We start from the raw sequence: 24774 nt of genomic DNA on the forward strand, positions 1-24774 counted from the left end.
AAAATCTCACTGAAAGTCAATAGAATTTAGATTCTTTAAGCCCGCTGTTACGTTTCTCTCAGAGCCCTGGTTCAGGGACGGCTGGTAAGCCATGGGACTGAAATGTCAAAATTTCCCATGAAACAAAATTTAAAGAATTATAACTTGGGGTCAGTCTAAATGTTTCCTTTCTCTTTTGACATTTTAATGCTATTATCGTTTTAAAGTGTGTTTTTTAATTTTATGTACATCTTGTTTATTTTAAAATTTATTTTAAGTTAGAGTTTTATATTATGTTGCTTTATTTTATAATATAATATAAAATAAATGTCAAAAGAAAAAGTCACTGCGAAATGAAAAGAATCAAACCGTTCTTTTCCGATGAGAGCAAACCCTATAATAACGCTGCATTGCATTTTTTTTTTTTTTTTAATGAAATTTTGTTGAAGCAGACCCATTCTTCCCACAAAATGCATTGATTTTAACAAATCGCCATTTTCCCCATGGAAAAACGTGCTGGAGGAACTTTGACCCACATCAATTACCAGCTGGTCTTGGGGCTGAGGTAACACAGCTGGGAAAGGATGGCAAAAGTCTGTCACGCCAAAGCATTACTGCCCGGCAGCTTGTGTTGTAATTGATGCCAGGGTTTCTCAAAATCAAGTCGCAAAGGGTGGCATGGCGGCTCCTGTCCCACGGGGCTGGCTGGCCTCGCCTCTCTGCTCCAGGCACTGACTGCAACTTCTGGGGTCCCATCACCGCTCAGGTTTGGCCCAGCCGTCACGACAATGGGAGCCCGGGTGGGTCAAATCTGAGTGAGTGGCCCTGCAACCCCACTCCACCTCACAAATTTGGTCGTCGGGGGGCTGGAGCCAAACCTGAGCAGCGCTGCAACCCTGGAGGTGGCACCGCCCGGAACGGAGAGCCAAACCCAACCAGTCAGCAGGCCTTGCCACTGTGGGGTGAATGCCGAGCAGGACCAAAACCACCCCAGGGCCTCCACCCCCAGATTATTTACTGGGTTGTGACAGGCCATAGACATTAACAAATGGGTCCTGAGCCCAAAAAGGTTGAGAACCACTGATCTATACCAGTGCAGAAAGGGTGTGACATGCTACCGTTCTGTTTTGGGAGCTTTGCACGGAACGATGACACTAGAGGGTGAACGGGGCCCAAGGAGAACAAGGACTCAAAGAAAGGATACGCGTGCACAAAGGAAGGAACATTTGAACAGTGCAAGCAAGCGCCAATGTGCCAACCTCTGACACGAAATACTGATGTGAACGTCACTGCCTTACTGAAATTAGAGATGCAGTCCCATCTAATTCCCCCTGACTCTTCCAACTGAAGCAGAAGGTTGGGCAGTTGTAGCCACGGGGACTGGCTTTAGCAGGAGCCGTGTGGTTAATTCCTACCTCTCTGGAAGTTTCTCCGCACTGTATTTGCCAGCATCTTTTAAATGGTTCGAGCACTGGGTCTCCACCACTCCAGCCAGTGGGGTGTCACAGGGTAAGCCCACCCCATCCACTCCCCCCCAGTGGAGAGGCTTGGGGGACAAGGGGTAGCGGGGCATCCCCATGGGCGCCGTCTACCAGACTGTTCCTGACCTTCCAGCCATATGACTCAAAAGTCCAAGTTGAGGTGGCTGCCCCTAAGGCCTGGGCGTGAGGCCTAGCAGCTAGAGTCAATGGTTGCCCTCGGTTCAGGATGGGGGAAGCAGACAGTCTGTAGCCCTGGCCCTCAGGCTGGGTAGAGAGAGCCAGAGGTCTATATAGGATCCCACCACAACACACTGACCTATCTCCAGTGGGAGATACCACTCACACCGTGCCTCTGAGCCACTTCCTACCGTGTCTCCCGATGCTGTCATCGGGGTCTCATCGGGGCCTTCAGTTCCCTGGACATCTGACTCTGGGTAGTCGGGTGTGGGCAGCGGGTGTCCACTCAGGTCTCCAGGGCCTCTAGTTCCCTCAGTTGGGGGTTGAAGCGGCTCCCTGCTTGGAGTCTCCACCAAGCATCTTTCCTCAATGGTCAGCCTGGAATGAGCCGGGCTGCTCCCTTTTATACTGGGGCAGCAGTTGGAGCATGCCCAGTACAGCTTGGAGGGGCGGGACTTCCAACGCCCATAGTGTGGGTTTAACTCTTTCCTGCTCAGTGCAGGGTAAGCCCACCCCGTCACACGGAGTATTCCCCTTTCTGGTTCTTTGTGGAGAGCAGTGGTTGGTTGGGGGCCCCAGTTCTGGACACACGGCTAGATTTCACCATGACTCTCTTCCTTCCCCTGGCCCCCAGTCTGTTCTAAATGTCCCCAGGAACATTTACACCTGTCCACATCTGGTGCCCCTGTGCGGTTATGTTTCACTCATGTGCAGTGGGGGTTAGAAGCAAGGTAGGGTGGTGTTCGGAGGAGAGTTGGTCCTGGTCAGGGAGTGAAAAATTTTGGTGCTGGTTTCATGTTCAGACTGTTTCTCCCCATGCCCCCATGAAAGCTTACCCCTGACTCTTATAACTCAGCCAGAATGCCACCAGAAACATGCGCCGGGGTCCATTCTGAACGGGCACAGTCCACTTCTCCGCACCATGCCCTTCGGGGTGCATAAATGCTGCTATGCTTCCAGCCCTTGTGTGTGGGCACCCTGAGATCCAACATAGGTACATAAGGCCAGGAGGCAGGCTCCCTGCACTCCACCTACTCCACCGAAGCCCTGCCCAGCACAGAGCTAGCTACAATCTAACCCCGATTTAGGGAGGAAATAGGCATTTCACGGAGCATCAGAACACAGGCCGAGCCCTGATATCTGGACCCCCGTCGTTCCTGTCCTTGAATCCCAAATTCGTAGACAAGCTGCATTTTGGTTATCTGAAACTCTGGCTACCCAGAGGCACCAGATGTCCCCAAGGGTGGAATTCACTAAACAAATGGCCTGCAATGAATAATTCAGCCTGCTCTCATTATTATTAACATCTTGCAGGATTTATTGAGGCTGCACGAGTTGATTAGCAGGCCAGGAGCCCTTGCTCACAGCAGATTTTCTACCGGGGTCAGGGGATCAAGGTCTACAGCCGGTGTCTTATCTGTAAGAATTGGTGGAAGTGCTTGTTTGGAAGGTCCTACTTTGGCTTCAGTGGGCCAAGTGATCTAGAGGTTTTGATCAGAAAGCTGGCCGCCTCGTAAATACAGGATGCTCCTGTATAGAATGAATCAGGTCTATATTGTCTCTGTGGGGAGCAGAGGGGGTGGGGAAGGAAGCACATGTGTTGGAAAGATTTAGCTCCAGCTAGCTCTGTACAGAAAATAAAATACAAAGTGGGGAGGCAGAGAGTGTGACGTGCATTGCTACGCTATGCATTCGCTACAGCTGAGTGCTACATTTACGCAGGCAGCACACTGGCTAGAGAATCTGGATCCCTGGGTTCTTTCCCCAATGCCTTGTAATCTGTCTGTTTTGGTATGTATATAGCCCCGGAACATCTCACAATGCATTTATCCTCACGACACTCCTGCAAGGCAGCTCCGGGGCCTATTCCCCCCATTGTACAGAGGGGGAACTGAAGCATAAAGAGGCTAAGCGACCTACCCCGCTTACTCAGGTAGCTTGTGATGGAATTGGAGGCAAGTCCCTGGCTAGCACCCTGACAACTGGGCCTTCCAATTTTTATTTAGTCCAGTCACTGTTTGTTCCACGTTTCCCACCTGTAAAACACTGACACTAACTCTTGCTTCATTAATTAGTGCTTGGCAAAGAGCTGCAGGTTATTTGAGTGCTCCAACTCACATTCATGCACAGTATGTTGGGGGCCAGTTACGTACCTAGGTTAATAGATGAGTAGACAAAGGTTTTAAATCAGCACAAAGTGCAGTACAATTTACGGCTAACTGACCCAAATTCATCCCTGTCGTAATGTCACGAGAGTCCGCGAACCAGCTGAGACTCACAGTCCGTGGCCCTTCATCACGGAGGATTTGGCCCTTGTTTGCATTTCAGGTGGTGGTTTAGTTTGTTTGTTTTTTACAAAAAACTGAGCTGAAATGAGGGATTAGTGGAGAGACGGACACGTCCCTGTTGCTATAATTTGTAAATCATACCCATCATTTTGTTATTCAATGTTTTCCCCTTCTTGTGTTAGCGTATTCTATGTACCCATCTTCTCAGCCAGCCACAACCTCTGGTTAATTCTATCTGGCCGAAAGCACATCCCCTCACCCAAGTCTGAGAGAGTTTGGCCAATCACTTTAAATGTCTACACCAAATGCAAATTTTCATCAGCTCACCCCCGCCTGCCAACCAATAGCTCTAAGTACAAACAACGATTTAGAGAGGCCTGAACCCAGAGAGGCCTCTAACCACAACATTTGGGTCTGGATGAATCTCAAAATTCAGGGCTGGTTGACCCCGGGGTTTCATAAAGACATTCAGACAGAAGACCGGGATCTATTTAGTTAGGAAGCAGATCTCTTCAGTTGATTTGAATTTGTACCACTGGATATTTTCACTCATTCAGAGATGCTTCATCTGAATGGTGCCCAACTTCTTTCCGATCTTGATGTTGAGGGGCCAAGGTTTCAGTCCCGTAAATCAAGACACTGACCACCAAAACGTTCTACAGCCTCAGCTTCACCTCTCTACGTAACAGGGTGTTTGGTTTGCGAAAGAACTTCTTGAAGAGATGCCCCATGACTGACAGTGCTTTTTGAGGGTGGTCTTCAATCTTCATCATCATCTTCTTCAGGGCAGTCTTCAATCTTCATCATCATCATCATCTTTCTTGATGCCTCCCGTTATCTCCAACAGAACCGAGATAAGTGAAATTACCAACAATCTCCACTGACCGATCCTTTACCAAGATGCTAGTGCCCCTAATGTGTTCAGAATCACGACCGGAAGAAGTTTGGTTTTACCCCAATTAATTTTCTGGCTGATTATTGCTGCTGACCTTCCCAGAGCTTTAAGTGCCACAACCAGCTCTTCCATTCAACAACTAGTGCTAGGTCGTCAGTAAAATCAACACTGGAGAGTTCTTATCATCAAGGTATATGCCTAAAATGTATTTACTTAGTGCCTGGTCAAGCATGGCAGTCTATGATGGCAAGCTCCAGATGCCTACCAGCTCTTTCAGGGAATCATCTTCAACTTTGACCCTACGAAGGCAAGATAAAAAAGACCCCTTGAAAGACCTAAAACATGGTGGCGGGACGGCATCAACGGACACTTGTCCTCAGGCATCCCATCCTGCAACGCACCAGATTTGGCTCAGGAAAGAACATCATGGAGGCACGTAACACGGCCGGTGGCTTCTACACTGTCCAAGAGACAGTATGAGGCCAAAGCAAACCTTACAAAGACGCAGATTGTTTGCAACATTTGAATCTACGTCTAACACTTGGAGCTTAACCTCCTCGTGGTTTGCGGGAGCTGGGCCTTAAGATCCAGGGGTTTGATCCAGGAAAATTTCAACGTTCTTGGAACGAATCAAAATCTTGTTCCGAGGGCCAAACCCCGAACTCCTGACTCAGCTTCCACTTAGGCAAGATGCCAAAGAGGCACCAAGCACCCCAGCTGAGGCATTTGAGTGAAATCCTGGCCCCGTTGGAGACAGTGGCAAAATGCCCATTGACTTCAGTGGGGCCAAGACTTCCTTCAATGAGAGTTGCCAAAGCCTGGTCCGTTTCAGGATTTAGCCTGAGTGCAAGGATGAAATAAAAATTAAATGAGGTGCATCAGGATCATGCCCCCAGAGAATGTATTTCCTGACCCAGGCAGATTCCTCCACCTCCTTCGCCCCCACACCAAATACATGATAAAAAACAGAGTGAGTTTATCTTAAAAAAATATAGCTTCAGTGAAAAGCTGCTTTGCTTTTGTGCGTGCGTGTGTGTGTGTGTGAAAGGTTTATGCATCTCTGGAGGCCACTTCAATAAAATGCATTCTGGCTCTCCAAGCATCTGACTGCAAATCAGGGGCCAGCCTTTCCCTTCCTGTGCCGACCTGCTGGAGTCTGCTGTTATTCTTGGCAGGCCGCCCTGAGGAAGAAAAATCACTCCCCCCCCAGCTTGGAGCGACTGGGAAATGCTGATGTCATGACACCTTCCAACATCCTTCAAGGTCAGGAGGGGGGATAAAAGGGGAGAAGTTTGGTTTGGTTTTGTTTTTTTAGAAAATGTTAGTTATTGCCTTGCTCAGGCACTTCCTTTTCATCCTCCCTGTTGTTACACAAGATGCTGCAAGCTCACATTTTAAAAAGCCAAGCATCGTGGTTATCAGCTCCTCCCTCCTACATCTGCAAGATGGGACTGAGCCGCCTTTCATGGACCATTGGCTGGGAAATCCGCATAAATCACTCCCCACTGGCCAATTGGGGAGAGGGAATTGGCGCCAGCAAACTTTGCTCTTGTTCAGGGGTTCTCACACTTTTTTTTCCTGGGACTCCCTTTGAAAACATTTCAGGCTGTAACAACCCCCCCAAAAAAGTGATGACCCCCCCACCTCATACCAGGCCATCCCCCCATGCCATGCCACCCTTACTTCTGCGCTGCTACTGGGGGTGGCACTGCCTTCAGAGCACCCAGCCAGCAGCCGCTGCTCTCCAGCCACCCAGCTCTGAAGGGCTCTGGCTGTCAGCCATGCACGGGACTGACCGCTGGAGTCCCAGTACGCACGGAGGCTGACAGCTCACGACCCATAATAAACTTGCGACCTCCTGAGGGGTCCCAACCGTCAGTTTGAAAACCTCTGCTCTAGTTCTAGTTTAGTTTGTGTCATTCAGCTTAGCATGGCAGCCAGCAAAGGAAAACGTGAGATAAACTGGCCATGTTATTACTTAGATTGTAAGCGCTTTGGGGCAGGGTCCCTCTTTTTGTTCAGGATTTGTACAGCGCCTAGCGCACTGGAGTCCTAGTCCGTGACTGAGGTCCCTAGATGCCACCACAATACAAATAAATAATACTAAGACTAGTAAATAATCAAAGCAACACCCAAGCTGTCCAGTGTTTCTTGAAAATATATATGTAACTAATTGGACTTACCTTTCCTCTGACGACCTATTTCACAACTTCACACTAGTTAAATCTCACCAAGCCTCCTGGGACATATATCAGCAGGCCAGCTCCTCAGCAAGTGGGAATGGAATTGGGTCCCTTAGAAATCAGAAGCTTTACTCTGAGTTACACCCGCTGAAGATCTGGTCAAAGCCTTTTTATCCCCATTGTACAGCTGGGGAAACGAAGGCACGGAGCATCCAGGCGGCTTTACATTAGCTGTGTGGCATCCCCAGTGAGGCAAAGCTGGAGAATAGACCCCAGGCGTTCTGCCTCCCCATCTTCTTCCCTAAGTGCATGACTACACGGCCTTCCAATACCATCTAATATTGTCTCAGTTCTAAAAGACGGGACACTGAGTTTGGTTCTAAAGGTTAAACTAGAGGATCTAAAATATGATATTGGTACACCTCTCTAGATTGCAAGGACTAAACTCTCTTTGGAAAGGAGCTGATGGATACAGAGAAGATCATCTGGTTCCTCTTTGCTCAGGAACAGCCGGCTGTAGTTTCTGTAAGCACCTTTGTGCACTAAAATTCGGGAGAATATAATTAATAAATGATCCCAGCTGCTTCTGCAAACCCAGCCCATGAAAGCGTTTCAGTGCCGCGTTTATAAATATTAAAATGACATCGCTGTGTGGCAGTCGCTCCTGGAACGACTCTGCTGCGTACGGAGTGTTATTTATTGTTTATTGCACCGTTGAGCAGCGCTCCTGTTTTATGCGCCAGCATCTCCTCAGCGCGCTGCCTTTCGGGGGGAGGGCGTGATCCATCGTGCAGAGAGAGAGTGGCACCCACAGTCGATGCAGGCCATGTCCCAGGCTCCCTGCAGCATGCATCACGCAGCTGCCCTGTATGGAACAGGCAGCTTCAAACGGGCTCATCCTTTTGGGGTCCCCTATGACAGAATGCATGTGGGCTCCAAGGCTCACCCCAGAAAGGGAAAACTTGGCACCTTTACTCCAGCCCCAGCAAGCTGCAAATCTCTCCTAATCCCCAACACTTCCAGCTGACAAAATTCTGTCCCGTTCCCACCCCCCAGAAGCAGCCTAACTCTTCAGTGCACTTGACATGCATTAATTAATCCTTGCAGTGCTCCAAGGTGATGACTGTTCTTATTACAGCCATTGTACAGGGAGGGAGACGGGCACAGAGGGGCAAGTAACTGAACTAAGGTCACACACAGACACAGGCAGAGCCCCAGGAAGAACTGAGGACTCAGCTCTCACCAGTGTTACCATAATGCCTCTGGTGCCCTTGAGCAATGGTTTGTGATGGAGAAAGAAGGCACTTTCTCCTCGCTGCTGATCACCCATTGCCCTGAAACCTGAGGGCATACGTTGTATTCCATATCTGTGCCAAACAGCCATTGGATTGTACTAGTTCTCCCCCTCAGAAGGATGCTCTCGCTTTCTCCCTTTTCCTGGCTGAATTTAAAACAAAAGATCCAAAGGAACAAACAGTCTTCTGGTGCCGATTGCCAAGCTGAGCGCCTGAACTTATGAACCGTGGCAGCAGACGCGGGGAGGCCAGGCAGGATCCGCGCGGCATGAGAGCAGGATGTGCAGCGACCTGTGAACCGTGAAGCAGCGAGGAAGGTGAAACGGGAGATGCTAGGCAGGGAGCACAGGAGGCAGGCCAGGGGCTGGAGGGGGGAGAAAGCGAGCACGAAGCATGTGATGTGGGGAGAGGACGCAGGCGTGGACTGCAGCAGGAGGGAAGGGTAAGGAGGAGACACTGGGTAAAGCGACGCACTAGCTAAGAGGCACCTGAAGGAGGCGCTGATGAGAACTGCAGTTGGAAGGGCCTGCAATAGCTGTGGAGAAATCTGTATGTGGAAAAGAGACCAGAGAGACAAGAGGGATTAGCAATCACGACTAGAGGGCATTAGGGCTTTTCAGACAGCTGTTCTTCTCCCCAGAAGGGATGGGGAGGGTGTCCACAGGGCAACTCACTTGTGAGGCTTTACTCACTGCATTACAAGCTTCACCTGCAGAAACGGATGTGCTGGGTGAAGTGTCTATCAGCTCTTCCCGCAATGCGCCCCCGGGTAAACCGCCGTCTTCCTAGGAGTGCCCACACACCAGCAGATTCTCCCCTCCCACCTCTAGACAAGAGCAGTGACTGAACTCTTACCGCGGTATGCCCTTCGGGACCTCAGCACGGCTCCCAGCACCAGGGCCGCAGCTCTCCGGGATCTGGAGCACGCCCTGAGGTGCTCCTGCCTACTGCCACACAGGAAAGAGTGACAGGCCTGCGGTCAGTACTGAAAGAGCTCAGGCCTCTCCCACGCTGGCCCATCAATGGAAGCATCCTCAGCCCAGAAGGGACCAACTTCCTGAGGCAAAAAGGACAGGTCAGAGTCCGCGGCCCACTGCATCGTTTGTTGAGATGGTCATTCTGCTGTCATGAGCGGGACCAGCGCCACACAACAGCCATCGGATGGGAACAGAGCGTGAGCCCCTGGAGACGCCCGGAGTCTCAGTCTCATTCAAGGAGGTGAGAAAAAAAACAAGGGGTGTCACTGCACTGGGCGATGCCATAAAAATGGAGACAACACGGATGCCTTCCAGAGAGCCCGATGACCAAAGCCACCAGGTTCCTAATGGGACATGTTAGGAAAAGCAGCTGGAAGAGAGTTTCACGGGGGTATTTCCTCCCCAGTGAGGAGGTCATTAAACAACCGACCAGCTTTTCAGTTTTATGGAAAAATAAAGGAGCTTTTAAACCAAACTGATGCTGGGCACTGGCAGCTCTTTGTTTTCCCGGCCCTCAGGGGAAGAGCGACACGGCGTCCTGGCAATTTTCCTTGCCCCTGCTTTTCATTCACAGCATCCACGCTGGGCACACGGGAGCCTCGGCTACGTGCGTTCGATGGCATTACCATCGGCAGGGAAGTTTCAGAAATATAAAGGGCAATTCACCCCCTCCTGCTTGCACGCCATGGGGCGCTTCCGATAAGCTGTGCTCAGACCCAGCCATTTGCAAAGGGGCGGGTGAGGCCGCAGCCCAAGCAGGTGGTGCTGGGACATTCTCCCCTGGGACAGAGTTTGGGCAAAAGCTGCCATTAGCACGACTGGCGCAGGAGATCTTGCTGTGAGGCAGGGGCTGGCCAGCCCCCGCCAGGACGTAGCGAGTGCAAGATAACAAGAGGCCGGAAAGTTGCCCTCAGGCTCCCTCCTCTGTTCTAATACAAGGCTGCGTGCTTACATTCAGCCACTCAGAAAGAAACGCACGCCTCCCCTGGCCCCGGCTGGAGCAAGCATCACAGCTAAGCTGCACCAGTGCCCAGGGCGTTTAGCTCCAGCAGAGTGGCGGAGGCTCACTGCTGACCAGGCAGAATCACGGCAGGTATTAGCAGAGTCTGGGGTTAGTTCCTTGCATGTCCCCTTTGCACACGATGCTACCACAGGTCACGGTGACACGCCAGCCCCCCGCCCCCCGATTTCCAGCCCTAACGATGCATAGCTGCAGTAACCTTTCGCATCTCAAGCTCGTCCGACGTATCCATGCCAGCCAAGACCTCTTTTGCATCTGTGGAGGGGCAGGGACGCCCCGGGGCTGAACCTCTGACTGAGCTAGGCCAAGGGATCTTTCCTAGGCCTTCACGGCTCCTCAGTTGGCTTGTGTCTTTCCTTACACAGACTGGATGGCTCCAAGGGCCGGGGCTCAACACAGAGTCTCTGGGTTGGAATGAAGCCCCCTGGGGACAGCGACCAAAGGTTCTTCCGTCTCCACTGGGTGGTTCTCAGTAGGCACGTGTCCCCGTGCTAAAAATACCCCTGGCATCTCTTAGTGGCGCCCTCACGTCGCGGAGGTGCCAAGGAATGAATGAGCACGGAAATCAAATGCCCCTCTCAGCCAGAGCAGTGCCCTCCCCCCCCAGGTCAAGGGAGACAAAGGCACGTCGGTGGCGTAGCGTTTGCGCTCGTTTACGCGGCATCCTGCGCCCAGTGGCCTCCAAGTCTCCAGAGCGGCCAGCCCGGCCCCTCCCACCGATGCTCCGTTGGCTCGGAAAGCGTGAGCGTGTCTGGTCCCGGAGCGGTGCTCGGCTTGGCGAGGGCTGCAGGCCCCACCAGGGGTGGGGAGCCGCGTCCTGCGCGGGGAGCTTTGGCAGGATATCCAGGAAACCGGTGCTACAAGACATTGCTTTCTGCCAGCGAAGGGTCCACAGGCCTGAGACAGAACCAACGCTCCAGCACGGCACTGCCGCCCCTCAGGGGAGAGGCAGCGAAGGTAGTGCCCCCTCAGGCCGCGTGCTCGGGGGTGACTGCCCCTTGGCTCGTCCACATGAAGGCCACGTTCAGTGCTGGAGAAATGTCCCGTTTGCCATCCTCATGGGGGGAGGGTTGACACCTGGGGGGTTTCCTCTTCTGCTCTCGTTGGAGAGACCAGGCTCGTGAGCCAAGGCAGGGATGGGTAGCCTGGCAGGCCTGAGCTCTGGTCCCAGCATCAGCTTGGGGCAGCCGTTTAGAGTGTGGATGGATGGATGGATGGATACATAGAAATCGGTGCATGAAGTTAGACTCCAAGATCATTATCTGGGCTCCTGGCTAGGCAGCCAGAAGACCAGGGGAGGTGCCGGGGGCTCGGCACTTTTGAAGATCAGGCCTAAATATGGACTGGGGAGCTGAGCTTTAGCTCCCTGGGTGGCAAATCGTGCCTTAATCTTTTGTGCCTCAGTTTCCCATCTGTGAAATGGGGATGATACTTAACGGCATCACTGGGTTGTTTGGGACGGTTCAGTAACATGCTGACGTGGGTACTTCTTTGACCCCCCCCCCATCCCCGCAGATTCTGAGAGCTTCACAAGCATTGCCGCTTTTCTCCTCAGCACACCCCTGGGTACCAGGGCAGGACCATTAACTGAGGCACGGAGACTTGCCATAGGTCACACGGGATGTCCGGGGCAGATCAGGGACTCGAACACAGGGCTCCCAAGTGAGTGTCCCGTGCCTCGCAGGGTGTCTTCCTCTGTCTGTGCCTTGCACACTCAGGTGTCAGGCACTGCGTGGAGGCCAAGCATTACTATCACCTTTTGTTTTCCAGCTGGAGAGACCCCGGGCCAGCTGCCTGGGTTGGAAGAACCTGGCCCGCACTAAACAGCTGCTACAAGGAATCAGCGGAGCCGGCCCAGATTTTTTCCTAACTTTGTCTGTCCAAACTTTCTGCCCAGAGATGAACTTTCTTGCTTGGTTTTAAATCAGTGTTTCACCCACAGGAAAACAGGAGCTGCAGATGTGCCAAGAAAGGGACTGGAAGGGTTGTCTGGGCTGGCTGGCTCAGCTGGACGCACCTGGGCGCCCTCTGCATACCATGCTACTGCATACCATGCTACTGAAAGACCCCCCTTGCTGAGTGCCAGCAGCTATCATGACACCCTATATGCAGCAACAGCACACCAGGCCGGGTCAGGAAATACAGACATTGCCCTCTACAGGCGCGGTACGACTGTCTCACAGCCAGGGCACTTATGCAGGGATAAACTCAACTTGGCAAGAAGCCCGATACAGTCTGATACATCAGAAGCCATCTAGATGGCCATCGTGGTGCCATCAAGACACCAGCTAGATACAGGGCATTCAAACGTGGGTTTCGTCTAGGCAGGCTGCTTCATGTAGTGCATGCTGGGTCACAACCTGAAAGGACTCCATGCTTGTGAAGCTAAACCGGCTCTTTGCTGAGAGAACGATTTACAGAGATGCTGCAAATTCAGCTAGCATTCTAGCCATGTGCACACAGACTGACTTCCTGGCGCCTCCTCCAAATGCTTCCATTCTCCAACTTGTGCTCCCCCCTCCAAGTGCCATGCTGGCTGCTACCTAGGCAGATGATCCCTCAAAAAGAAGATGCAACATAAAGCACGTTTAGGGTCTGATCCTGTGAGGGACCAACCTCCTTCCACTTGGCTCAGAACTCTGCTGGGCCAGTGAAGTACTGCCAGGGCCAGTTCTGAGGGTCTTACCCAGGTATACACCTCCCACGTCTGTGGAACAAATCCCAGGAGGGACTGAGCATTTGCAACTCCCATGGAAACCAACAGGCACTGCAGGCACTTAGAACTGCCTCTCGGGAGAGCACAGTGTGATGGCTCTGTAAAGCAGGGGACCACAGTTCCCATCAGCCCCTTCCCCAATGCACTTCCGTTGCCTCTGGCCAGGTAAGCAGAAAGATAAAAATCCGGTGCCTCAGGATAACCAAATGCATCCATGTTACTACTGAGTTACAGCCTACATCAGCCAGACTGAAAGAACTTTACACATCAGATAGGGCTTTTCTAAAGTTTGTTTGCTTTTTGTACTTCACAGGGGTTAGGCATTGAAAGCAGGTTCATCAGTTTCACTTTCTGTTTGCAATCAATTTCACTTCCTGAATCTCTGGCATTTTGGATTGCAAATTCTGTAGGGTGTTTCTAAAATCTAGTTCATTGAAATTAAATCCTGAAGCCATTTCAGTGCCTCTAGATGGCTTGAATGAAAATCCCCGATTTGTTGTTCCCCAAACTTTATTTGTCTGATGGTGCCTTAGACTGCACTTTTCTCAGAGCAGGGATGGTCCCTTCTGGAATGCATGGACATCACACAGCACACTGTGGAACCCATCAGTAATAAACAGGACTGGTTAGAAAATGGGAAAATCATTTCACAAACATTTTGTAAATCATTTCCTTTTCACAGGTTCGAAATGGACCCATTTTCCATAACATTTTTTAAACTGAAATATTTACCAAAATTATTTTTGAATTTTTTTCATTTACCAAAAACTGTTTTCTTACCGAAAACTGGGTTTTCAGCAAACAAAAGATGTTTCAAAATGAACACTATTATGAAATTGTACTGAAATGTCATGAAAAAATAGAACATTTTAATATCAATGATTTTTTGCTCAAAGTTGTATTAACAAAAGACTTTTTTTTTTTTTAAAGGTGAAAAATTTCAACCAAGTCTAATGCTGCTTTTTTTCTACGCAGGGTAGAGCTATGAGGCAGGGACCATCTTTTTGTTTTATGTTTGTATAGCCCCGAACACAATGATCCATGACCGGAGCTCCTACGTGCTACAGTAGTACAAATAAATAATACGTTTTGTAACCACCACACCAGCTTCCCTCTCAGAACTTACATATTGACTTTAAAGCTGTTGGACAGAGTCCCTTTAAAGATTTTTAGTTTGAAGAAAAGTCTGACTTTCGAAGGAAAAGAAATAAAAAGTTATCAGCTGCTGAGTGCTAGCTGGAAGTGAGAAAGCCATTGATCTTGCTTTGCGAGCTGCATGCTGGACAAACAGATGGACGGGGAGCTGCACGGATATCATATTGGCCTCATACAATACGTTTTTGGTTCTGGCTGGAAAACCTTCTGAGAAATCCATTGGTGTGATTTATTGCATTTCCGATGTGTATGAATCCATTTCTGTTCCACTGATCAGCCTTAAAGACAACATCTGTAATATGTCAAAGTCAGAGATTTTAAAAAAAAAGTCAGGCCAAGGAGGGAGAGGTGGGGAGATCTGTGTCATGGCAGATTTCCTTTCCATGTTGTCTTTTGAAAGACGAAAGAATCCTTTTGCAAAAGAACAGCCATTCCCCTCTCCCTCGGTCACGGTACTGGCGCTTGCTCCAGTGTTATTCCCACTGAGTGATGAAAAGGCGGAGAGGCAATAAAACTTATTTTAAATAAACATCCTGCCTTTCCCACCAGAGCCAGCTAGGGACAAGCCCAGCCCCACTCCTTTTCCCGACGTATTTAGCCTGACAAGCCCTTAGTGGACTGGCATAAGTGTGCCCCCTCCCTTTACCTGTCAGTGGGAACAACTCAACCCTGGCCTAGGCTGGATTGGAGGCCAAGATCGCTTCCCACCCATGTCTCCACGATATCCCCTGCCACCTTCCACACATGCTGCCTGGGCCAAGTTAAACAACGTGCACGGTAGAAAACTCCCAGATGTGGTGGTAATCTGCAGCAGAGGTTTTGTCAGGTGAGCCAGAGTCACCTGACGGGGGGGCGGGGAGGGGGAGGGGGACAGATTTCCAAGCCCTCCGCTCTCCACCAGCACAGGTTCACTCACTCGTTGGCGAAGAGTCAGGCACTGCGCCCCACCAAACGGATTAAAGAGCATTCCCAGCTGTCGAGAGTGGGTCCTAAAATGACATGTGCTTCAGTGGCAGATGTCTGCGCCAATCCAGGTAGCATACAGCATTGGGTCGTGATGAGCAAGGGACTGCGCACCGAATCACAGCTCACGTCACAACAGAACAGAAGGGAAGCACAGTGGATGTGTGGAGGTGGATCCCTGTGACTCCCTGCATTGAGCCGCACCTGCTAGGGCGGGGGGCGTAGCGGAGAACACCCAGCAGCAGCAGGAATGCTCGCTTGATGAGGCTGACGGCCGGCAAACCAAGGAGAGTATGAAAAACTTCTTTATGCAGGGCATCATCAGCCTGTGGTCCGTGGCTCCCGGAGGTTGGGCTGCGGCTGGAATTTTACGATGGGCTGGATAATTTTACAGCCAACAATATCTGGAGTGGCAAGCTAAAATCAAGCCAATTCAACCTCAGGCTTCACAGCATAAGGGGGTCAGGAAGTAATGACAACTGGCTGGAACCATGACGGGAGCAGATTGTTTCTTCTTACTTCTTTCTTCTTCACATTTTTTTTTCTTCCTCCTCCCTCTTCACCACCTGGTCTAGGAATTGATAGACTAAACATTTGCTCTGCCATGCTGACTCCCAGCTCTGAGCAGGTGTAGGAGGACACACTGGGCCAGATTTTCAGGTGTGAGAGTGTGCAGGCATTTGGGCACCTCACTGCATGAAAACAACCAGTAAAATGCATGACTGGTAACGTGGGCACAAAGTCAGCAGAACCCCAGGCTCAGCCATTTGTGCACCTTGAGTTCTGGGGGCAGAAAGCGGATCGCAAGGGATTCACGAGGGTCTGGAGCATCTGAGCCAGTCTGCTTGTTGTTTGTAAAACATGCAGCCTGGATACATCACCTTCCCCACACCAGAGAGTTCCGTCCCGCTCACGTCAACTGCAGGCCTCCCATCGTGAGCAGGAGTGGCCCGGAAGTTGATTAGCTTTGGCAGGCCTAGAAAACACCACGCACCTCCTGGTCCGCTCTGTCGTAAACGTGGCCCTGCTGGCAGGCGGAGAGTCAAGGAAAGGTAGCGCTTCCCTTGGCAACACCACGGGCCTTGTGGGCACCGTGAGGACATTCCTGGAGGGGAAGGGTGCCCAGCATTACGTGGTGGGTATGCACTAACAACGCTGCGCTGCTGCACCTTCTTTCCTGTGAGCGTCTCAAAAGGCGCCGGGGTATTCATGAATTCACCCTCACCGCCCCACGGGGAAGCAGGCACCACCCCATTTGACAGAAGGAAACTGAGGCAGAGAGAGACACCCATAGTCCCCCAGAGAGTCAGGGTCGGAGCCGAGCTAGAACCCACATCGCCTGTGCTTTAACCACTGCACAAGGCTGCCTCGGGGAGAACAATGAGAGCGTTACAGAATCTGCCGTGCCAGCGCGCCGCGTGTGAAAAAACTGCAGCTACCTGGTCAAAGCCACCCCTTTTGGTGCCAGAGGCGAAAAATCCCCACGTCAAATCCAGTTCCACCAGGCAGGGAAAACTGGGATTTTGATGCCCAAAGCCCAGCACAGGGGCATTTTTAAAGGTAGTTCACAGGGGAAACGCAGGACCAAAGGAGAGGAATCAAGGGGCCCAGCCTGAATCCTCCTCCCACGGGCAAAGCCCGGCAGAAGAGGCTGTGTCTCTTGTGCTGCCAGCAGGGCCGGCGGATGAAGCTAGGATCCAGCTCCCATCATTCGTTGCCGTTGAGTGGAACATTGACCGGTGTGGCTTGCCGGCTCGCCCCACGGCAAGGGACAGACGGTTGTGAGGGATGGAGAGAGGTTGGGGCGGCACGGGACATGCTTCAGAAGGAAGGTAGCTTTAAACACGGCTCAGACTAGCCCGGGGCTCGCTTGCGAGTTCTCCGAGTCAGTCGAGGGCAAACTACAGAAGGAGGGGGGGGGAGAAAAGCTAAATTCCCATGCCTAAAGGGGGAAGTTCCCAGTCACCCAGCTTGGGAAAAGGTGGAGAGGAAAAAGGGTCCAGAGGTTAGGGCAGGAGGAACTGGGCTCAAGTCCCTGCTTTGCCACAGGCTTCCTGTGTGACCCTGGGCAAGTCACGTAATCTCTCCATGCCTCAGTTTCCCTATCTGTAGAATGAGGGTAATAGCACTGCCCTGTCTCACAGGGCATCGTGAGGATCAATGCATTAAAGATTGTATGGGGTTGGGCGCCCTACGCAGATGGGGGAGATGTGATTTGTCCCTTGCACAGCATTAGCAGGTCTCCCTGCCAGGCAACGGGGGAGGAAATCACCGCTGGGTTTTGCGGGAGAGGCTGCAATTCTTTGCCGGGGGAGGGGGCCCAATGGGAATGAGTCTCTCTCTAGTGAGGCGCTTGGCTCCCACGGGGAGGGGCACGATCAGGAAGCAAGCCCAGAAAAGTGCCGAGTGGAGGCCTGGGGGAAGGGAGCATCCCGGCCACGTGCTGCCGTTGAGGTCAGCAGAGGCAAGACAACTCAGCGGATTCGGGGTGGAGGAAAACAGCCAGAGGGGCGAAGTGCCGGGCCATGTGGAGTGCCTCCTGGGGCGCTGGCAGGGGCGGCAGGGTCTTTCTGGAAGGGGCAGGTCGCTATGACGGCCGTTCCCTGTAGCATCTTCCCGACCAGTCTTACGGGGATTTTATGGTCATGCGATTCAGCTAGCATCAGTTTACCGCTCCAGCTGTGCTCAGCGTGACCCCCCCAAAAGGGGGCAGCACTGAGCAGCAGTCCGGGGAGCCCAGGGCAGCACTTCTCCTGCAGCCACAAGAGCCGGGGTGAGAGCAGGGCAGGAGGGAGGCACGCACAGGGCCCATGTGAATCTCAGGGCATGTCCAGCCTGCCCACTGTTCCTGGGCTCGGACTCAGGCTGGGGTCCGCGTCCTCTCCCCTCCCCCCCCCCCATCCACACACAAATCAGGCTGACCCATGCCAGCAAGCACTCAGCATCTGAATCCTACGACCCTGCCAGACAGCATCCCGCTGTGACGGGGGTTCAAGCCCTGCCCTATGGCCGTGTCGACACAGCTCACGCTGCAGAGCAGAGTCAGAAGGTTGGCGCAGGGCAGCCTGGACGCATCAGCACAGCCGTGCGGCCCGGGTCTAGCCCTTGGAAGCCCTTTCCAACGCAGGGTGGATACTCAAGTGCAGGTCCCACGGACCCAGGCTTAACGCTGCAGTGGGGGGACACCCTCAGGGGCCAGTCCCCCTGACAGCTCCATCCTGAGGACAAGCTCTGCCTCCCTGTTTGCAAAGGAAGCTGCCTATAGAAACCCACTGTGGCGCCAGGCCCCAGGCAACCACAGAGGGGGAAGCCCCAGGCCCTCTCTGCCAAGGAAGGCCGAAGAGGTAGAGCACACCCCAGAGGCAGCTGCATCTCCCCTTTCTGAGCCAAACGCCGCAGCTCGGAAGGGACAGGCGGGACAGAGGCAATTCCGCCCGCTCTGTTCCACACCAGCTCTGTGAGCCATGCCAAACCGGGGCGGATCCTGCCATGCCTAAGAAGGACCGCAGACCCACGCCCCGGATCCGAGCCTGGCTCGGGGCACGCGCGGGGCTGACAAAACGGCATGTGTTGTCCCAAGATGTCGGGGGAGGTCACCCAGGCTGGTGCAGATGCAGCTCAGCGCACAAGCAGCAGGGGAATCCGCACAGCCCCCACGTGGCTGGCTGTCTTTTCTGAAGAACAGCAGACCCACCCCCTGCAGCGCACAAGCAGCAGGGGCAGCTGTTTGACTTTCCGCACAGCCCCCACGTGGCTGGCTGCCTGCTTTTGACTTTAGTTCTGAAGAGAGAAGGGGAGGAGCCTTCGCCGTTGAGGTGGGCGCTGAGGGTGCAGCAGTGTCATTGGATCCAACCCTTTGGACGGCACCAGGAGTTTCCTCGGTATCACCAACCCCCGATGTTCTAAAACCCGGAGTCAGACGCCCCCACAAATCACAAGATTGGCCCCCACATCACTGGGGGCCCTGCACATTTACACATTTACACAGCAGCTCCCCTCAGAGATCTTTGTATGCTTCTGGAGCAAACATGGTGATTGACAGGTGTCCTTCCAGCCTGACTCTCACACGAGAAGGAATCACTAGAAAATCAAGTTGCCTCCGATTTTGTTTCTGTGCCGGCTTTGGCAAACGCCGCACACCCCTGTGGGCCACGAATCAGCCCGTTAAACTCAGACCCGCTCTTCCCGGGGCCCTGCACATTTACACAGCAAGAGACAGATGGTTTAAAAGACACGTTCTCCTTGGAAGGGAGGCCAAACGTTCGCGTGCTGGTTGCCCATTATCATTATACAGGGCTGAGGCCCATGTCAATGCCCCATGGAGGCTGCAGATTCTCAGTGAAGAGAATGAGGAATGCAGAAAGGGAGATGGCCCAAGCTGTGGTAACCCAGCCATTGTGTCTCCTGGACCATAACAGAAACACACGGGAAAAGCCTGCTGAGCACAGGAATCATGAAAGCAGATCAGACTCATGGTCCGCCTAGACCTGTATCCAGTTTCTGGCAGATGCTTCACCAGATGCTTTGGTGATGCTAACACCAGATGCTGCAGAGAAAGGGGGTAAGAAACCCCGTAATGGGCAATTACGAAATAACCTGCTCATGGGAAAGTTTCTTCCTGACCCGACCCACCTCCCAGAGAAGCTTCTGACTCACTAGACTTTTGCTGCACACTCATTCTCTGTGTTGACTGCAAGCCAGCTGGCTTCCTCACTCACCCAGGCCCTCTGCTCCACCTTCTTCCCCCCCCCCCCCCCCCCCACACACACAGTTGGTTAAATTCACCCCTGGACAGAAGACCCAGGCACCTCCTAAGCCCTGTTGGTAAGGCTTAGGTAGCACAGAGGCCTTCTGCAGTCTCCCTATAGACGGGTGATTTTCAGCCAGCGGGAAGGGAAACAATTGGAGGGGGCTCATCTTGGAGCCGCAGGGGATGGGTTGGGTACACGTCCTTTTCTATTATTACAGGCCAGAAGCTGTATGCGTCGGTATTGTTCTCGTTCCAGTCTATAAAGCGTTGCAGGCTCCGTAAATAAGGGATTCCCCTCCCTCCCCGCTTGCCGTCCCTTGGCCCGAGATGCGTTAAAACTTCATCACCGTCAACACGGAGAGGTGCGGGCCGTTCGTCCGCAGCTGGGGGATTGAACCAAAACAATCCGAACGCCAAACACCGAAGCCCACAGGTTGGAGGCTAGGCCTGCAACTGTGTTTTAAAACAAAGACCATATGGTTACAGTAACATGACCAGCTTGTGTGCCATAAAATGACTAAGTGTGAGAAGACAGGAAGACTCCCAGTGGGGTGAAAGCAGACCCTGGCCTGGCCTTTGATCGGCAAATGGCAATTCTTTATTCAGCCAGCTCTCTGCCTTCCCAGCAGTCAAATCATTCAATATTCATGTGTTTCCCTTAAGAAAGCAGTAAGTCAAATTTTAAGGGGTGGGGGGGATTAAAATTCCCCAAAGGCAACAAATTAAGAGTAAATTTCCAGATCTGCACCCCCCCCCCCCGCTTCAATTTATGAATGAAAACACACTTTGCCTTGGCATTTGCAGATTTCCTAGATACACATGGGTAAGAAGGGGGGGAATCCTGGAATTATGAGGCTCCAGGACCAATTAGGCCTGTTTACATTGACGTAAAGTCTGGGCAAATTCCCCACCCCTGCTTTGAGCATATTTATGAAATTACTTCCGCTGACATTGACAGATGCCGAAGGGAAAGTCCCAGTGTACAAATAACCAGCCAGTGCTACTTGGATTTATTTTAGCAACAGCTCACACCATTCTTGAGGCAGCCGGTTCTCATATATATAAAAAAAATCCCTCAACTAATATATTCCCACCACTACCACCCATTTTCAAACGTTTTCCTTCATTGCCATTTTCTGGGAAGAGAGGCCCTGAAATTTAAGCAGCTGGGCTTTGTAACTCCTCCGCCCCACTGACAATGGATACCTCCAGCATCCAGTGTCTCTCCAGCTGCAAGATGGAGGCTGAACTCAGCCTAGGGAAAACAGGAGAGGCAGAGAGATCACCGTTCTTCCGGCCTGGTGGAATTTCCCCAGTGACACGGGCACAGGAGGTGCCTCTCTTATGCAGTGACAGAGAAGCCTGCCTCCCTTTGGAGGGAATGACTCGCTTAGGAATTAAAAACAAAAAGGCCGGATGAGGAAAGAATCCTTTGCTCCTCACTTCTCGTTAAGCTTCTCAGAGATCCCCCCAGACATTCTTGTTATTAGATAACTCAGGCTTGCAACCTAGATTACGAACTCCTCCTACCTGCTGGGCCTGTCAGTGCTCTCACTGACATTACTGGCAGAACTCCCATTGCCTGCAATGCGAGCAGGCCCAGACCCCTAGACCATACACGCCTGTACATTTATCTGCTCTGTTAAGCACCATGCGCGCTGACGGAGATCGATACAAAGGCTCAACAACTCCCCTGTGAACTAGGTCAGTGTAATCCCTTCATTTCGCAAAAGGGGAAACTGAGGTAGGGAGAGGCAAAGGGACTTGCCTAAGGCCACGTAAGTCAGTAGCAAAGGTGGGACTGAAACCCAGTCCCCCACAGTGCCTGCCAGCAGAATGACAGTATGTGCGAGAGCTTATGCAAGTGTAACGAGGGCTGTGTGAGCACACTCCCTCTCAGTACCGCTGGGATGGTCACCGCCACCGTTTACCAAGGAAAAGCATTATGGACACTCAGGCCTTTTCTTCTTCCTCCCCTATTCTCTGAAATGGGCATTTAGAGTCCCCGCAAAGCCAGTGCTCATGTTTCACAAGGTACCAAGAGAGCTGTGTCCAAGGCCCTAGTGAGGGCAGACAACCTGTTTATCGATTGGACTCTTTAATATCCCAAAAGACGTTCATTTGGACTTCGTGATTTGGCAGGAGGGCCGAGCCACTGAAGACCCAACAAAATAATCTGGCAGCCTGCAGCGGTCCCCAGGAGTGAGAAAAGCACTGTGATTCCACATCCTGCCATGAGGAGGCGCTCGAGAGGTGAGCGCCCCCCCCCGCCACGACAGGGGAGTCAGACAATGATCTAACAGCAGCAGATGCAGAGACTGAAATTGTGAAAGCTTCCCCATTAAAACATGCGCTGACAATGTCGTGTCAACATTTACAAATGAAACAGCTCCTAATACACCAGCCCAGCCACAGAAAGGGGCACTGTCAGACACAGGAATATTTGATAAGAACCTTAAAATTGCAGAGATTAGCTAACCCTCCTCCACTCAGAGCTTAATCCAGTACCGCCAGCCGCTCCGCGGTGGAGCTTGCATGAGCGGGCTCTGCTGTGTGAATGCAATCCCAGCCAGCCAGGCCCCGCCGCCCTCCTCGGTGCAGACAGCAGCTGCATCAATCCGTGCGAGCGCAATGGACGTAAGCAACCCAGAGGGATTTGAGGGATGGGCGAGGCGGCGGATGGGCTGTAGAGAGGATGCGCGTTAATTACAACTTGATAAGATCATTCCATGTTGGTGGGCAATTGGGAAGGCGCCACTGGGAAGCTGGACGGATGGGACGGTTTCACCTCAGGTCTCGGACAGTGGAGGGGTTCCTACGGTCAGTCCACCAAGGGGGAGGCTGCAGCAGTGGGAAAATTATCTTGACTTCCCCTGCGCTAGGGGGACATACAGCCCACCCCTCGCCCCCCCAGCATGGGCCTGGACTGGGCAGCCAAGGGAGGCACTGACTCACTGTGTCTCCTCTATAGCTGCCGGAAGTACAGCTGCCATGTGCACTGCAAAGTGCAGCGCAGTGCACACCATGGCACCAGCACGAGACAACCTCGCCTGTCGTCTGCATTAAAGCAAATCAAGGGGGGAGCTTTCACTTCTAGTCATTCACTAAAGCGCCCTTCTTTCCCACCAGCTCTCCTTCCACTGGGCGCAGCACATCCATGAGAGTTCAGAGGAAGCTGGTAGAGGAGTAGGTCAAGAATCTCGGGTGTGTTGAGGAATAAATGGTCAGTTTCCACCATGGAAGGAGGTCACCAGTGTCCCCTACCATGGTTTTCCGTCATTCGCGCCACACGCTGTCCGGTCCCGTATCATTTAACTTCGGCCAGTGCTCAGAGAGACAATCTGGACACGGATGCTCTATGGAAGAGAGTTGTCCTGGCTGGAACTGCATTACACGGGATGTTCTGGGTTGCAGCGTCCGCTCCGATTCACTGCGGCTTTGCGCTAATGACGACAAAAGGAGGATTTCTGCCAATGGAAGCCTCTGAAAGGTCCAATTACAGAATGGATCAACTGGCTCTGTAGCTTTCTAGGGAAAAGCTGCTAACGCTCTCTGGTTTCAATCTCTTTACTAAGAAATCCCCGTAAATGTACCTTCCTCGTCTCTGACCCATTTGAAGAGGAGCCTCTACAAAATTCAGACTCTAAACCTATTTGATGGGGGCTGGTGGGGAAGATTGGGCCTGCTTCTATCCCCTGTGCCCCCCGCCTGGCGTTGCAGCACTAAAAGCATGGCCTGGAGCAAGGAGTGGAAAGGTGACCTTAAGCTTCCTTTGCTCTACCCTGAGTTTTGGCTGTCTGCAAACTAATGTGGCCCTCAGTATAAATTAGAGTAACCCAGGGGTTGCTCTCATGTATGGCAACCTCCCGCGGGCTGGGTCACAGCCTAGAATATCCAAAGCAGCATGCGCTACAGATCTATTCCCTGCCACTCCGCCGCTGTGCAAACGAGGCCGCATAGGGCTAGGAACAGCCCATGCTGCTCCTGCCCTGGGGAAATTCTCCCCTGGTCCCTTGCCCTGTCTTCACAACCACAGTAACACTGCCAAAGCAGTACATAGAGGCAGGAGCAAAGGAGAGATTCTGCCACGCTGTCGTCACGGTTGGCTTAATTTGCCCCGTTTTGACAGAGGTTCCGATTATGCGGCCAGGCATGCCCCCCCCCGTGCCCGCCCACCCCCATCGGCTTTTCAAGCAGTAACACACCTCGGTTTGGGTTGCAAACAGGGCCTGGGAACATTGAAATCGAAGGACTGGGAAAAAAGAGACAAGCACATTGGTGAATGAGAGCACCAGAGCGGGTAAAAACGCGAAAGCACGGCCCTAGACTAGGTGAGCTTGAAGGCTATTTACAGCTATTCAGATCTGACTAACAGCTCCTGCAAACACATTCTTCACGGCGAAGAGGGGGACGTGCTGGATGCAGAAATGTAACATATTGCTAATGTATTCCCCACCTCCCACCCACTCTCTTTCCCAGAAAAGACCGTTACGATCCCATTTATTTTGACAGGTCAGGTAATCCTTGTTCCACTGCAGAAGCATGTTTATTTCTCTGATGTCAGGCCAGCAGCCCTATGGGTAGGATCGATAGCAGCTCAGGGCCGGTCTTATCACTACAGAGTCAGTCTGGACAAACTCACCAGACCTGCCAGGCTGCGTTTATTCCCCTATCACGGATGTATTCTCTCCCCCCCTCACCCCGCTCCTGTCCTGATCTGCTCAGGCAGTCTTTGGAAGATGTGGGAGCGCTCTGGGAGTACGTCTCCAACTTGGACCGCTGCAGCTGTGCCCCTGCAGTGCTTTGGTGTAGACGGGGAGGGGTCCCTCCATCGCTGGAGTTAATCCACCTCCCCCAAGAGGCAGTAGGTAGGCCAACGGAAGAATTCTTCCAT

At 52.2% G+C, this 24774-nt stretch overlaps 1 long non-coding RNA gene across 1 annotated transcript in view; it reads right to left on the bottom strand.

Annotated features, from left to right (window-relative positions):
• LOC137147819 (uncharacterized) overlaps positions 1–24774 on the bottom strand; it is a 79485-nt gene that overhangs the window by 11492 nt on the left and 43219 nt on the right. The gene's annotated exons all lie outside the window — the stretch shown is intronic.

Source organism: Emydura macquarii, unplaced genomic scaffold (assembly GCF_026122565.2).
Source record: "Emydura macquarii macquarii isolate MOO-44397 ecotype Brisbane River unplaced genomic scaffold, CSIRO-AGI_Emac_v2 contig_561, whole genome shotgun sequence".
In the NCBI taxonomy this organism is placed as follows: domain Eukaryota; kingdom Metazoa; phylum Chordata; order Testudines; family Chelidae; genus Emydura; species Emydura macquarii.